Genomic DNA, 13,751 nt, shown 5'->3' with positions numbered 1-13,751 from the left:
TCAGAGACCTGGATTGGGAAGAATTGGGGATAAGAGTTAATGGAGAGTACCTTAGTAACTTGCGATTTGCTGATGATATTGCCTTGGTTAGTAACTCAGGGAACCAACTGCAATGCATGCTCACTGACCTGGAGAGGCAGAGTCGAAGGGTGGGTCTGAAAATTAACCTGCAGAAAACTAAAGTAATGTTTAACAGTATCGGAAGAGAACAGCAGTTTACGATAGGTAGTGAGGCACTGGAAGTGGTAAGGGAATACACCTACGTAGGACAGGTCTTGACTGCGGATCCGGACCATGAGACTGAAATAATCAGAAGAATAAGAATGGGCTGGGGTGCATTTGGCAGACATTCTCAGATATGAACAGCAGGTTGCCATTATCCCTCAAGAGAAATGTTTATAACAGCTGTGTCTTACCAGTACTCACGTACGGGGCAGAAAACTGGAGGCTTACGAAATGGGTTCTACTTAAATTGAGGGCGACGCAACGAGCTATGGAAAGAAGAATGATAGGTGTAACGTTAAGGGATAAGAAAAGAGCAGATTGGGTCAGGGAAGAAACGCAAGTTAATGCTATCTTAGTTGAAATAAGAAAAAGAAATGGGCATGGGCAGGACATGTGATGAGGAGGCAAGATAACCGATGGTCATTGAGAGTTACGGAATGGATTCCATGGGAAGGGAAGCGTAGCAGAGGGCGGCAGAAAGTTAGGTGGGAGGATGACATTAAGAAGTTTCCAGGACAACATGGCCACAATTAGTACATGACCGGGGTAGTTGGAGAAGTATGGGAGAGGCCTTTGCCCTGCAGTGGGCGTAACCAGGCTGATGATGATGATGATGATGATGATGATGTACATGTAAATTATGTTTCATCTATACGCGCCATATACAAGGGTATTCAAGCATATGTCACCATTCCTGAAAAATACGGAATATTCATAAGACGAGGAAAGCTTGTTGGCAGTCGGTCATTATAACTTCAACCTTTGTTTGGGAGAACGCGAGGGCTATGGCCGCTTCCTTGCCTTGGAGGGGATTGTTTCGGGTGAGGCAAATGCTTCTCCGATGGTTTTTGTTGACGACTACGGTGGCTGTTAGGGCTGCGCGTCTGGAGTAAGACCCCGCATCTGTGTATGCTGTAGAGGGTAAAGTCCCGTATTGCTTGTGTATGGCCAGGTCCTTGCGTGATCTACCCATAACGGTCTTGCAATTAACTGAATGGGCTGCTAGGCAGGTCTCTCTTTTATATATCAAGTTTGGTGAGGCAACTCCCTAATTGGTACGCAGCTGTTGCCCCTTTCCCACCGGAGCAGCTCATGCAACCGTAGTATTTACCGGGAAACCGAGTTGTTCACAGGCGCCTTATTATCCACCATGCGGTTTTGACGCTTGTTTTGTGCTTTTCCTTACTGAAGTGAATAGTGAGGTATGTGTTGTATGTCTGATTCCAAAGGATTAATGCACTTTATTTCGGTTCACTTCTTTTTTTTTTGCTGACGGACTCGAAATATACCCGACCAACTAGAGATTAATAGCTTTCCTGCAAAACATGAAAATAAATAAAGCCAAGAAAAATACAGTCGCGCATATCGGATTCGAACTACGGATTCGAACTACAAATTATCATTCGGAAGTGTTACTTATGGATCAGTCTGATGGACACAACCACAGGGAGCAATGAAGGACCTTGAGAGCAGTAACACCTTTAGCGGCTCTGATAGGGTGACGCCGCCTTTTTCAGTGAGTCAGTTTGCCTGTAAATTAGCACCCAGATGAAAGATTTTAAGCGAAGCTAGCAGTCAAATATGGGAGGCAGGAAGGAGAGAAGTGGACGAAATAGTTGTCTTTCCACTTCACGACATGGGCGCGCCACCTCCACAATAATTTCTGTGTTCTTATTGGTAGTAGATTGCTCCGCATGAATATGGGAATGCTTATTCTAAGCAATACTGCAAGGAACAACGCAAGACTTAATGCACATAATGTTGCGCCGGCCCAGATGTTACACCGGAAGGAATATGAGCCTGAAGGACTATTATTCGCTGACGCGCTATGATTCCTAAACGATTGGCAGCTGATCTATAAAAGAACACCGAGCTAAATCAACTTAAACGAAGCCCGTGGTAAAAAGCAAGTGGCAGGGTAGGAAATAAACGAAAAAAATTTGCCGACGGTTACGATGCTCGCTAAAGCAAATTTGAGCGCAGCACTGTACGTATTTTTATTTCGAGATATATTCGCTTGAGCGGACAGTTTGCCTCGTGCGGCACGTTGCAGACGGAGCGAAGTGCAGCGAGACTGCCTTGCTAATTGGGATATCGCGAGCGGCAGCGCGTTGGTGACGCGTGGGCGTGATTAAGAGCAGCCGCCGCGGGCAGACCTCCGCTCATGCAGTGCTTTGTTTCTAAATATGGTATCGGTGGCGCCATCGGTGAACACAAAGCACGCTACTCTGACACCACCTTGTAGCCATCGTCGCCGCATAACCCGTCTTGCGCGGCATTACGGTTTTATTCCCACGCTTTCGTCATACCTTCCTCTTCCACTTTCCTCCTCGCGCTCTCTTCACTATCGTCGTCTTTCATCACTCGCTGTTCTCGTTCGCTCGCTTACACCGAGGACGCTGACGGAGCGAGGACCTAAGAGCTACGCCCTAAAAGCTATCTCTTTACACTTCACAACCGGGTGTCCCATGTATATCAATTACCAGGTTGAACTTCATAGCCTACTGCGACCTTATGTTGTGCTCGAGCAATTACTTGGCGCAGACCTGTGGGAAATAGGCACTTATGACTAATGACTTATGGGTGGTTTGATAATAAATGCATCCATTTTTGATCTTTTTATGGAAAATATAGGTGAAAATGATATTTCGACATCGAATAAACCCTCAAGAATGATCTTCTCTCGAGTGTGTGGCCTCAGCTTTAACGCGATAGCATGAAGGGCCCCGTGTCGCAGAAAATCCGGCGTCGGCGCCCCGCGTTTAGGTCTGGCGTCCAGCATAGGGCGTTGTTTCGGCAAAAGGATTTTTGAACCACCCATACCCAGGCCGTCCATGTGGCGCAAGGAAGTTACTGAACTCATTGCATCTTTTGAGCTAAAATACGTAGAAAATTGTAAAGTACGACCTACACACAACCTGCAGACGTGATACTGTAGGACTGTAATTTGAACATACGAGAAAACATAATTCTGTTACGCGAAAACTGAAACAAAGCCCTTTTCCAGCGTTGTTATCATGCATAGATCGGCCACGGGGTCCGCCACTCGGGCGTGCGGGAGCGTGAATATTTTGGAGTCCACGGAGCGGCGCGCCCGTTTACTTGAAGCACTTCCAGATGGTATCTGCCTCCGCCGCATCGTGGCCCACGCAAAAAAGAGGCCACGCTTCTACCAGAAAGCCCCCCTTCGTGCATAGCATTCGTCGCGAGTGTTTCACGGCAAAGATTACGGTTACGCACGCTGCAGTTGCCGGAAAGCGTGAGGAGCAGTCAGGGATCTTTGAATGCTATCGGGTTCCACTCCTAAACGCGAAGCTTAAGCGTCCTCCAATTTTTTAAGCGCTTTACCCTACCACTTCCCGGTCGCTAGAGAAAGAAAGAGAGAGAGAATGAAGAGGAAAGGCTGGGAGGTTAACCAGATATGAGTCTCCGGTTTGCTACCCTACACTGGGGATGGGGGATAGGGGTTAGAAAGATGACAGGGAGGAAAACGCAAGAAAAAGGGGAAAAACACGCACACATGGAGGCACACACACAAAAGGCGTTCCAGTTAAAGTCGTTCACACAGGCCGGTAGATCGTAAAAAGCTTGCACGGCCTTCTTCTGTGACGGTAGATTCTTTCGATGTTGTAGAATTCTTTTTCGGATAGCGGTTGGTCGTCCAGTTGGTCAAGTTCGTGGCGAAGGCATGCCCTCTGTGTACTGTACTGCGGGCAGGCACACAAAATATGGCCAATTGATTCTTCATGGCCGCAGTGGTCACAGGTTGGGCTGTCGGTCATCCCTATGCGGAATGCATAGGCTTTAGTAAAGGCTACGCCCAGCCAAAGTCGATATAAAAGCGTGGCGTCTCTACGGCGAAGCTGTGATGGCGCTCGAAGACTTGGTGTCGGATCAAGTGAGTACAGTTGCGTGTTCCTTAAATGTGGCTCATTCCATTGGGACGCGGCGCACTGCCGAGCAAGTAGGCGGAGCTTTCGTGCTGCGTCAGTTCTAGAATGAGGAATTGGGACGTGGCGCTCCTCAGTATGGGCTGAGCGGGCAGCGTGATCCGCCCGTTCATTGCCGATAATCCCGCAGTGCCTTGGAAGCCACTGAAATGTTATTTCATGGCCTGCAACACTTATGGCCCGGTCATAATCACATAATAACTTATCATCACGTATCATAATCACTTATCATCACTTATCATAATCACTTAATCACTTATCATAATCACATAATCACTTATCATCACTTATCATAATCACTTATGGCCTAGTCGATAGATTTTTACGGCACGCCTAGGACATACTCTCTAAGGGGCGTGTGTTTCTGCCTCCAAATTATCAAACGTCTTTTGCATCTATTTTTGATCTTTTTATAGAAAGTAAAGGTGCAACTGGGTGCCCCAGCAAAGTAGGGGAGAGGCCTATGCCCTGCAGTAGGCGTAACCACGCTGCTGCTGCTGCTGCCGCTGCTGATGATGATGATGATTAGACACCGCGCTTGTCCAGATTGCGCAACGAGATCGCACTTTATGGTTTGAACCATTTGGGCGACGATTGCCTCGCTGGTAAAAAATTTCATAGCATGTCTCACTCCTGCAACTTGTGTAGGCGAAAGCCTGCTGCACACATGGCAGTACATTAAATTAAACGATTGGAAGGGTCGAACTTCTTGCAAAACATAACGTGACGCAGTGTGAAGTTAAGGTATTGCGCTGTTTGTCGACCTCCTCAACGACACATTCGGGTACCTAAGGAAATATCTAAACGTTCGTTCGTTTCCTTCTTTCTTTCCCTCTTTCTTTCGTTTCTTCATTCATATTCAGCCATTGCATCTTTGCTTGCTTACGGAGGTATGAGCCATTCCTGATGATATTTTTTGTTTCACTGGACTAGGTGCAGCTTTTTTCGGGTATGAGCCATTGAAACGAACCACTTAAGGCTTTCGTCTTATTACATAAATTCAGATTTACCTTCCTATGTGCCTCGGATGGCACATTTGATTGGTCCCTTTCGAGCTCTCAATATCAGTTTCACGCGTTGCAGTTTAGATTCGGCTGTTCGAAATTGAGCGCCTGGAACACATTCGCGTGGTAATTCAGAGAGCTACGCTCCATCTCAGAGCGCCCGAAGGCACTCTCACCTGCGAGTGCGTCCGAAAAGCGACAGAAACTGAACGACGTGTCTAGTCAGGCTGCTCTGGGAGCAGTTCGCACGTTCGTCTGACACAGTCTTTCTCTGATTCCAGTCCCTAAAGGGCTCCCCATCACTGAAAAGTGAGTGCAGTAAAAATCAGTTGAATGTACCGTTAGTGTCCCTATCACACCTTTCTTTCTTTATTGATTTATTTGCGACAATATTCAGATTGTCTTAGAGCACACGGCTAAACGCAAACATTTGCCTGACTAGGAGAGCGCACATGAAATTAAACTGGCCACGGTGACCTCCATTTCGATGGGGGCGAAATGCGAAAACACCGGTGTACTTAGATTCAGGTGCACGTTAAAGATCCCCAGGTGGTAGAAATTTCCGGAGCCCTCCACTACGGCATGCCTCATAATCAGAAAGTGGTTTTGGAACGTAAAACCCCATAATTTAATTTAATTTGTAGAACGTTCGCAAATTGTCGCAAACAGTGAAGAAGGTCTAGGTTTCAAATATGTTATGGGACTTAGTCAACTTCCCCTTTGAGCTGCACAGTCAACATCACTTTCGCAAGTTATGGGAGAGCCCTTCTCCTTCTCCTGTCCCTTCTCCTTCCATTTACATTCCAAGCCGTTACTCTTGACATGACCAACATCCTTTCAATATATTGTGTGGCGTCCTTAACAAATTTTCGACCATATTTGGAGCAGGTATTGTCCAGACCAACTATTACCGCAATAACACCCTCGCTGTAAAGCTGTATATTGTCGACGCAGTCAGCTTCCTTTTCTGGCAGTCATTTCGAACACTCCATTCTCTATTGACTCGTTTCATTGATCTCGATGTGTTTTATACTGCATTTTTGTATCTTGGTTGTTGTTCACTATTATTTAAATGATATGTATGTTTTTTGTGCATGCCATGTTGACATCTTCATTTTATTGTGTAACAGTTACGTTAATATTCGAAATATTTACTATTACTTATGTCGACAAGTTTGTATCTTGCCACCAGGGATTTCAGCTTCCCAGACAACATTAAAAAGTAACGAATGAAAAATTTCACTGTGCTTGAAGCGCTGCGGAAATTAAACCCCGTCTGATTCCGGTATTCCTGCGAGGCCGAAAATTCGCATGAGAACTTCAATCACAAAACACGTCGAGATAGGAAACGGAGTCCTGGAACTTTGTCACTTTTGCCGAAACAACAACAAATTGAGAAGCAGGCACGCCGGCCTCACATTTTGTCAGCGCAGATGTTTTTTCCTGCACTAACGCTAGGAAACAAAAGTTTGTCAGCCTCCCATTTTGTACCGCAAATCTGCGCAGCAGCGACGGGATGCCTATGGGACTATTCGTGAGATCCGGCTGAAGTCAGACTATTGAGGTAAAGCTTGTGGGCAGCACATTGAGCTGCATAGAATCAATTTCCGGTATTATAAGCGTGTTCTGCCGGCGAAACGGTTTATTGCTTGCATTAAGGGCTTTGCCCGCGCACAAAAAGTTTATGTCGCGGTCGACTAAACTATATCTTTATCCTTAATGTTCTTGCTGTCTATTGTCGAAGGAGTTATCAGCGTATGCTACAAGTGTGCTATATGCTGAGTATTGCCTCTTTTGGCTGCTATACAATATTTATATTGTCGTTGTGTTCTTATCGGTATCTTATTCTTAGCATGTTCTTTAATAACCTTTGAAGAAAAACATGACCAAATAAATGGAGGCATGGCAGTCTCAAGCGTTCCTGCAGGGCCCTCCTGAGAATAAGCGTGGTATGCACATCAAATTTTCCGGCACCCTGAGGCGTGTATTGCAGTAAAGATGCAATGCTAGTGAACGGTGCCGTATAAAGTAGTGATCAAATTTCATTTTTCTTTCTTCCCTAAAGAAAGTGCACTCAAAATAAACTTTCCGAAACAACTCGCTAGGTGCCTCTAGATTATGTCAAACTATTTCACCCAATTATTCGCAGAAAGGGCTGCCAGAAATAGTTAACGGAAAAACTGAGAATAAATGTAAAACTTGTGTGAAAAGTCTTATCAATGCCACATTTTAGCCGTTTTACTCCCATTACGAATATATTAAAAATAAAGTCAGGGCCTGCAAAGGAGAACGCATAGTTAAACATAGTTTTGTTGAGGTAGTCAGACAATATTTCCGCTTTCTCTCAATAAAAAGTAATTCATGTTTCATTATTTTTTACGCCCATATAATGTGTAGCTATTAAAGCTAAAAATGAAATTTTGCCCAAGCCGACAAAAAAAAAGCTTTCGCATGAAATTGCTTGGAAATTGTTTCATTTTGACCTTATAAGTGTCCTCAATTTATGACGTACGTTGCAGGGGGTTGAGTTATCGTCTCGTGCGTTTGGCGTGGAATTCTCTTAACATATGTAGAATATCTTTATTATCTCTTCAGAGGCTTTGACTTATGTGCCCGTCTTTTTTCTTTTTAGTCTACAATAAAGCTCTCGTGATGTCATTAAAATTTGCAGAAGTAATACTGAATTAACCTCAGCTTGAGGTATTATGTTATACATGTAACATAGTGACTGGTGCCGCAGCTAGGTACCGCTCGTTATTATAAATATTACACGATAGATGCGCGCTTTATGTCCCAAAAATTTTTATAACATGCAAAGGAGTATTGAAAACGTGACTATGTTCACATACGTAAACATTACCACGCTAGGCGGTGAAGCCTCTTGCTTACAGTATGGCAGCAATGTTTGGCGAAAGCAAGCGTTAAAGAATTGATAAAACTTTTATCAAAAGCAGTTTGCGTGCACAGCAACGACAACATTTTACAAAGTTTTGTAAACGTCGGAACTCTATCAGCAGCCCACTTTCAGTGGAATGCCTTGAGGGTTAAAGTTTGTAATGCTGCTCGCCGTATTTCTCACTGTTGTGGCTGTGGCCTTATATTTATTTTGTTTATTTGTTTCCGAACTTTCAGAGTGGAAAGAGTAAGTGCTTTATCATCTTTCAGCTCCTGTAAAGTAAATGAAATTCCTTGTGCTAGATGCTTCTTTGATGTATTGCTGCTTTTATTCTTTCAAGCTTATGGAGACGTAAACATTAGGGACACAATAAAAGTTCCCTAGCCCTAGTTGTTGCAGCCTTGCATGCCCAGTTCTAACTTCGCTAACATGAACTGCGTTTTGGGTTTTGTGAAAACATTAACTTTTTTATTCCTTATAAAATTTTACGGATCACCTTACGCTAATGATTTAGCCAGACAAGAGAGTTAGTCGAGGCTGAAAACACAGAATGAGACCCTTTCGTGCAACATGAACCCTCTGCAAGAAAGTTTATTTCCACCATAGCGACAACTTGACAGGTGGGTTAAGGCAGCGTAGTGGGTCCTCAGAGTAATTATTCTCTAAGGCGTTGGCGATGTTGTTATGCATTGACCTAGGGTGGTTGCTTGAGCTAGTTGGTAATTCATTATCAAAAATAACGTACAGCGAGAAAGACAAGGACTGCGAAGACGACATACACAGCGCTGTGTATGTCGTCTTCGCAGTCCTTGTCTTTCTCGCTGTACGTTATTTTTGATAATGAATTACGTACAGCGAGAAAGACAAAGACTGCGAAGACGACATACACAGCGCTGTGTATGTCGTCTTCGCTGTCCTTGTCTTGCACGCTGTACGTTATTTTTGTTATGCATGCTTGTCTTCTTAATTACGCTTTTTTGTTATACTGTTGTAGATATGTAATCATTCAACTTACTATGCCGGGTCTTTCAACGAATACTTTAAATACTATTTTAAAATAGCTATTCTTAACTTAAACGGTGGATACTTCCGATAAATGCCTTCACTGATGGCGACCACGGGCTGGCCATTTTTCAAGGTTTACAATTACGTTTGGAAGACCTGGACTCTTCGCCTGTGACTTAAGCGAGGTAGCGTATCAGTATTAGTAATCGCGCAGGGCAGCGAATATCAACAAATAATGATATTTCATTATTTATATAGTAATTTTTCAAGGGCACATGAAAATTTAGGAGTTAAAGCCAGTGAGTTCTCAAGCACGTCCACTTGGAACAAATTTTGAGACTGCATAACACCGACTATGAATGACATAAGCGCTGTCAATTATTTGTTTTAAAATATATTCCCGAGGATTACACCACTTCATTCTTTTGCAATTTAGGCATTTTTATTTCGTGTAATTTTTGCTGCATCTTCGTACCTTTTATAAAGCGTACCTGTATTCTTATGTGCAATGCCAAGAGAAAAATACACGCAGCGCCTCATTATCGCCTACTTTAAGAGCAGTTGTGGATTCTGCCGTCATGGCCGATTTATCACAACCTACCTGCTAGTTTGCGTCCGTCAGCCGCATCAGATGACAACCACACCCGTAATACAGCGTCGCTTCGAACACGTCACTGGCTGTTTATTTTATGTGCCAGCCATCAGCAATCCCTGGCCGTAATTTTTTGTTCCCAGAAAAACCCCATCGATTAACGACTCCCATGACAGTTCGTTCATTTAAGCCGCATGTTTATGCTTACGTGGTTCTTCGACAAAAGTAGTTTCTCACCCTTCGAGTGTGCCGGCTCGTTTGATAATTTGCGGCGCGTTTGTCACGCAATATTCGTGATGTCCCCTCCCCGCAAACGTATCCGAAAAAAGGAACGGGCAAACGAACGGGAAATTTTCGCCGTTTAATTTGCGAAAGATTTCAGACTTCAGACCACGGCAATATATTAGGAGCATGAAGATGGTGTTGCTTCCAAGTATACCAGGCTATTTTACGATCTACTGAGATACGAGTGAGAAAACTGGCTCTAAAACAAGATAAACCTGACATTTGTTCTCACGCTCCTGGCTTATGCGTGGGGTGTTACGCTTCTTTAAAGGGGGCAGCCTCTATTTCACTTAGTACTTGTCGCACTACAGTGGTAGAAATAAATCGCAGAATAGGATATGGTAAAAAGGGGACACAGGTTGCCTGCTTAACCGGTCTGCTTGCATAATTAATATTCTGCCGCTGATAACAGCTAATTTTTGCCACGAATTCGTGTATATACGCTTTTAATGAGAAACGGCAGTGTGGATATCATTTCAGCCGCTTCGCGTTCTGTGGTTAAAAAATATATACGCGTACATATATTGAAGATATAATGACGTGAATAACAATTAAGCGTTTCCCTGATGCAGAATCGCTGAAATAGAAACAACTGGCCTTCTGCGTGCGAGTGTGCGCGCGTTTGCGTGCGCGTACGTACGTGTGTTCGTGTGTGCACGAGTTCGTGTGTATGTGCGTGTGTGTGTGTGTATGTACGAGGTTTATGGCGAGCCACAATACACAATCTTAATAATGCGTGTTCCACGTAAGAAAACGAGAGAATGGATTTCGCAAATATTGCCCAAATAAGGTGACTGCAAGAAACAGTGATTTATAGAATATAAATTATAAAACTTGCAAGAACATGTTAAGGGGAAATTATAATAAGTACGTGTTCTCTGTTGATATATAATGACGCAGGGTACAGCTTTTCTCAGGTTATTTGTTGAGTGCAGGCAATTTTGATGCCTAATTAGGTGTAGGATGAGCAAAACGAGAACAAGGTAAAAGCGGGAGCCAACGTTTCGATAAGTGGACTTGTCTTTTTCAAGTCCACTTGTCGAAAAGTTGGCTCCCGCTTGACCTTGTTCTCGTTTTGCTCGTCGTCTCGAATTTCCATCTCCTGCCTTCCCCCTGTTTCCCCTAATTAGATAGAGGCCGCATCTCTTAGTTTGGTTGGGTGGTAAGCTTAACGGACTGTTACGTTCTGTGACTGCTAAACCTCGCAAAATTGCCGCATAACTGGCTGCTCGAGGCACGCTGACAGCGTGTGCTGCACATCCTGGGAATTTTGCGATTTCCGTGTATTCTAACGTCCAAGTTGGTTTTGTAGTTCTTATCCAGTGCTGGCAATTCTTGCTCTTGCTTCTCGGTTGTGTTCTGTGTCCATGTTTCTTGATATTTATGCTGTTTAAGTGTTGTTGGTGCTTAGATATGTTGGTGCTCTTCTTTTCTCTTCCTGCTTTCCCAAACCTTCCGCATACCCTAGCTCTTCGAGGGCGACCCAGCCTCTTTCCTCCAGTTTTAGTCTTTCGAGTTTGTTTGCATTAGGTACCTCGACGAGCTCCTCCCAGGCACTAGGGGTCTCCATTTGGAGCCATCTTTCTGTTGAGGCTTTGACAGAAACACTTATGGTTCTTTCGAAGACTTTCCTGATTCCTGCACTAAGCATCTCCACTTCGGCACTTTTGAGTTTCAGAAAGGGCATCCCGTAGGTTACCCTGCTTACGACGAGCGCTTAGACTATCTTCCTCGTGTCCTGTTCCTTTAGCCCGTGCCTGTTGACTGTGACTCGTCTCAACTGGTGGGCGACTTGGACGACGGCCTCTTGGAGCTTAGGCAGGGTCGCCTACTCGGCCCTGTGCTTGTATATGACGAGGCCGAGGATTACATACGAAAAAGTAGAAGGAAGAGAGAGAGGATTTCAATGAAAAGTGAAAGAAATATTCGTAGGATTTCTAATACACCACTTTCAATGTCATATCCGCATGATTATACGCGGGAGTGCACTCACTGTGAACCCGAATCGAACCGTCGACAATATTTCTAAAGGTAGAGATTATGTTATCTAAGCCAGAACCTCAGCGGTAGTAATTATAGATAAATTGGGCGCGCCAGTGCTGTATAAAAATTAACCTTTTGGCCTGAAATGTTAAGCTATGTTTCACACGTTAGCGAACCCGTTCAGCAAATTCCATCGCGCGTACCTAAACCAAATGCGAGGTGCGAATCCTCGCTGTAAAGCAGACGAATGCCGGATATTAATTTCAGGAAGCCAACTGTTGATTAAAATAAAAGTACTCGCTGTCCTGTAGCGAATATGGCCGTGTATGGCGCCCCTCGTTTTTGTTTACAAGACAACGCAAGACTGATTTAAAGGTTACGTACAGGCACTGCTACCAGCGAAGCAGCTAACTGAGCGCACTGGCCTCCAAGTGAGTTCGCGTTCCGCGTGTAGTAGTGTTTCTACTTGGCAGCGTGCACGGACTTTCATTTAACGTTGATGTACATGGGTCTCTTCCACTGGTATGGTTTATTTTTTCTTTAGATCATAACAATACTGCAATTATATTGTCCTAGCAAACACTTTACAGAGTACAGGACTGCCAAAGCCAAACAGGGGCTTGAAGGGCAGAGCCCGGCAGTTAGGGACATCGAACCAGATGCAAATCAAACATAAGAACACAAGTTCAAACTGACTTCTTTACATCTTGGTTCATTAATTTTTTTTTGTAGAGTAAGTGTTTTAGATTGTTTGTGGAATGTGCTTGATTAGTTATGGGGGAATGGGCACTAACAATTTCTCAACAGTGTATTGGAATATCCGGCCTAATATAGCTTCCCTTCCAACCTGTGTGCACTTAATGGATAACAACAACGTCGACGACAACGATAACAACAGCAACATCAATATCATCCACAACAACAGCTGCAGTACGTCGATCGCTGTTGAAAACATTTGCTGAAAGCTGCTCGCTTTATTTTAATTTTTGTTTTATTCACCAAGGTGTTCACTATCACTATTCGTATTCTCAAATGAGAAAAAAATTTCCGTGTTCCCAGAATTTCGTCGGTGCTGGAATAAAGATTCCTTGTGGCAAAGGGCTCGAGATTTCTGCGGTTAGTCGTAAGGCATTCAATGGCCGCGTAGAAAGCGAGCGTCGACCGAGTATACTATAAGGATTTTGGAGGGGAAAAAATATAAAGTTCCTTGAAATTCCTTGAACTTCCTAATCAACCTTACTAAGTTTGAAGAAACCTCTTCCACCTCTCTTTATTTCCGTATTTCCGTCTGAAGAAGTTAATCATTACCTCAGTTATTTATTTATTGTGGATTGAAAATCCCCAAAAGGAGTGCAGTATATCAACGGCTTCTCTAAAACATCTGACGTAGTTGTTTCAATTGACGTGAAGTTTTAGTGAAGCGGGTAAATAAGTGCTTAAGAATTAAGTTCGATGCGTATGATTGTGCTTATTTTCAGCCTTTGTAACGGATAATGTCATGCGAAGCTTGTTTTTATTCACTACTAAGGTTACAACGTTAATCTAACGCATTTTTTTTTCAGACGTTCGAACTCGGAATTAGGCGGATGCACAGAGTTGTATGTGGACGCAGCAAGTTGATGAGGACTAAGCGTATGAATAATTATTGCCAAGGAAAGAATTAGAATGATAGGTAAAAGGCAAGAATAAGTAAGACATATTTAAATTAATTTAAGTATTATATATCCCTTGTGTCTCTATGCCATATATCCATTTTGGATAGAGAGAGAAGGTGAGAAACAACGAAAAAGCGGGGAGGTTGCGCAGAAAAG

The sequence above is a fragment of the Dermacentor variabilis genome, chromosome 9 (assembly GCF_050947875.1).
Source record: "Dermacentor variabilis isolate Ectoservices chromosome 9, ASM5094787v1, whole genome shotgun sequence".
Lineage (NCBI taxonomy): Eukaryota > Metazoa > Arthropoda > Arachnida > Ixodida > Ixodidae > Dermacentor > Dermacentor variabilis.
This window is presented reverse-complemented; position numbering follows the sequence as displayed.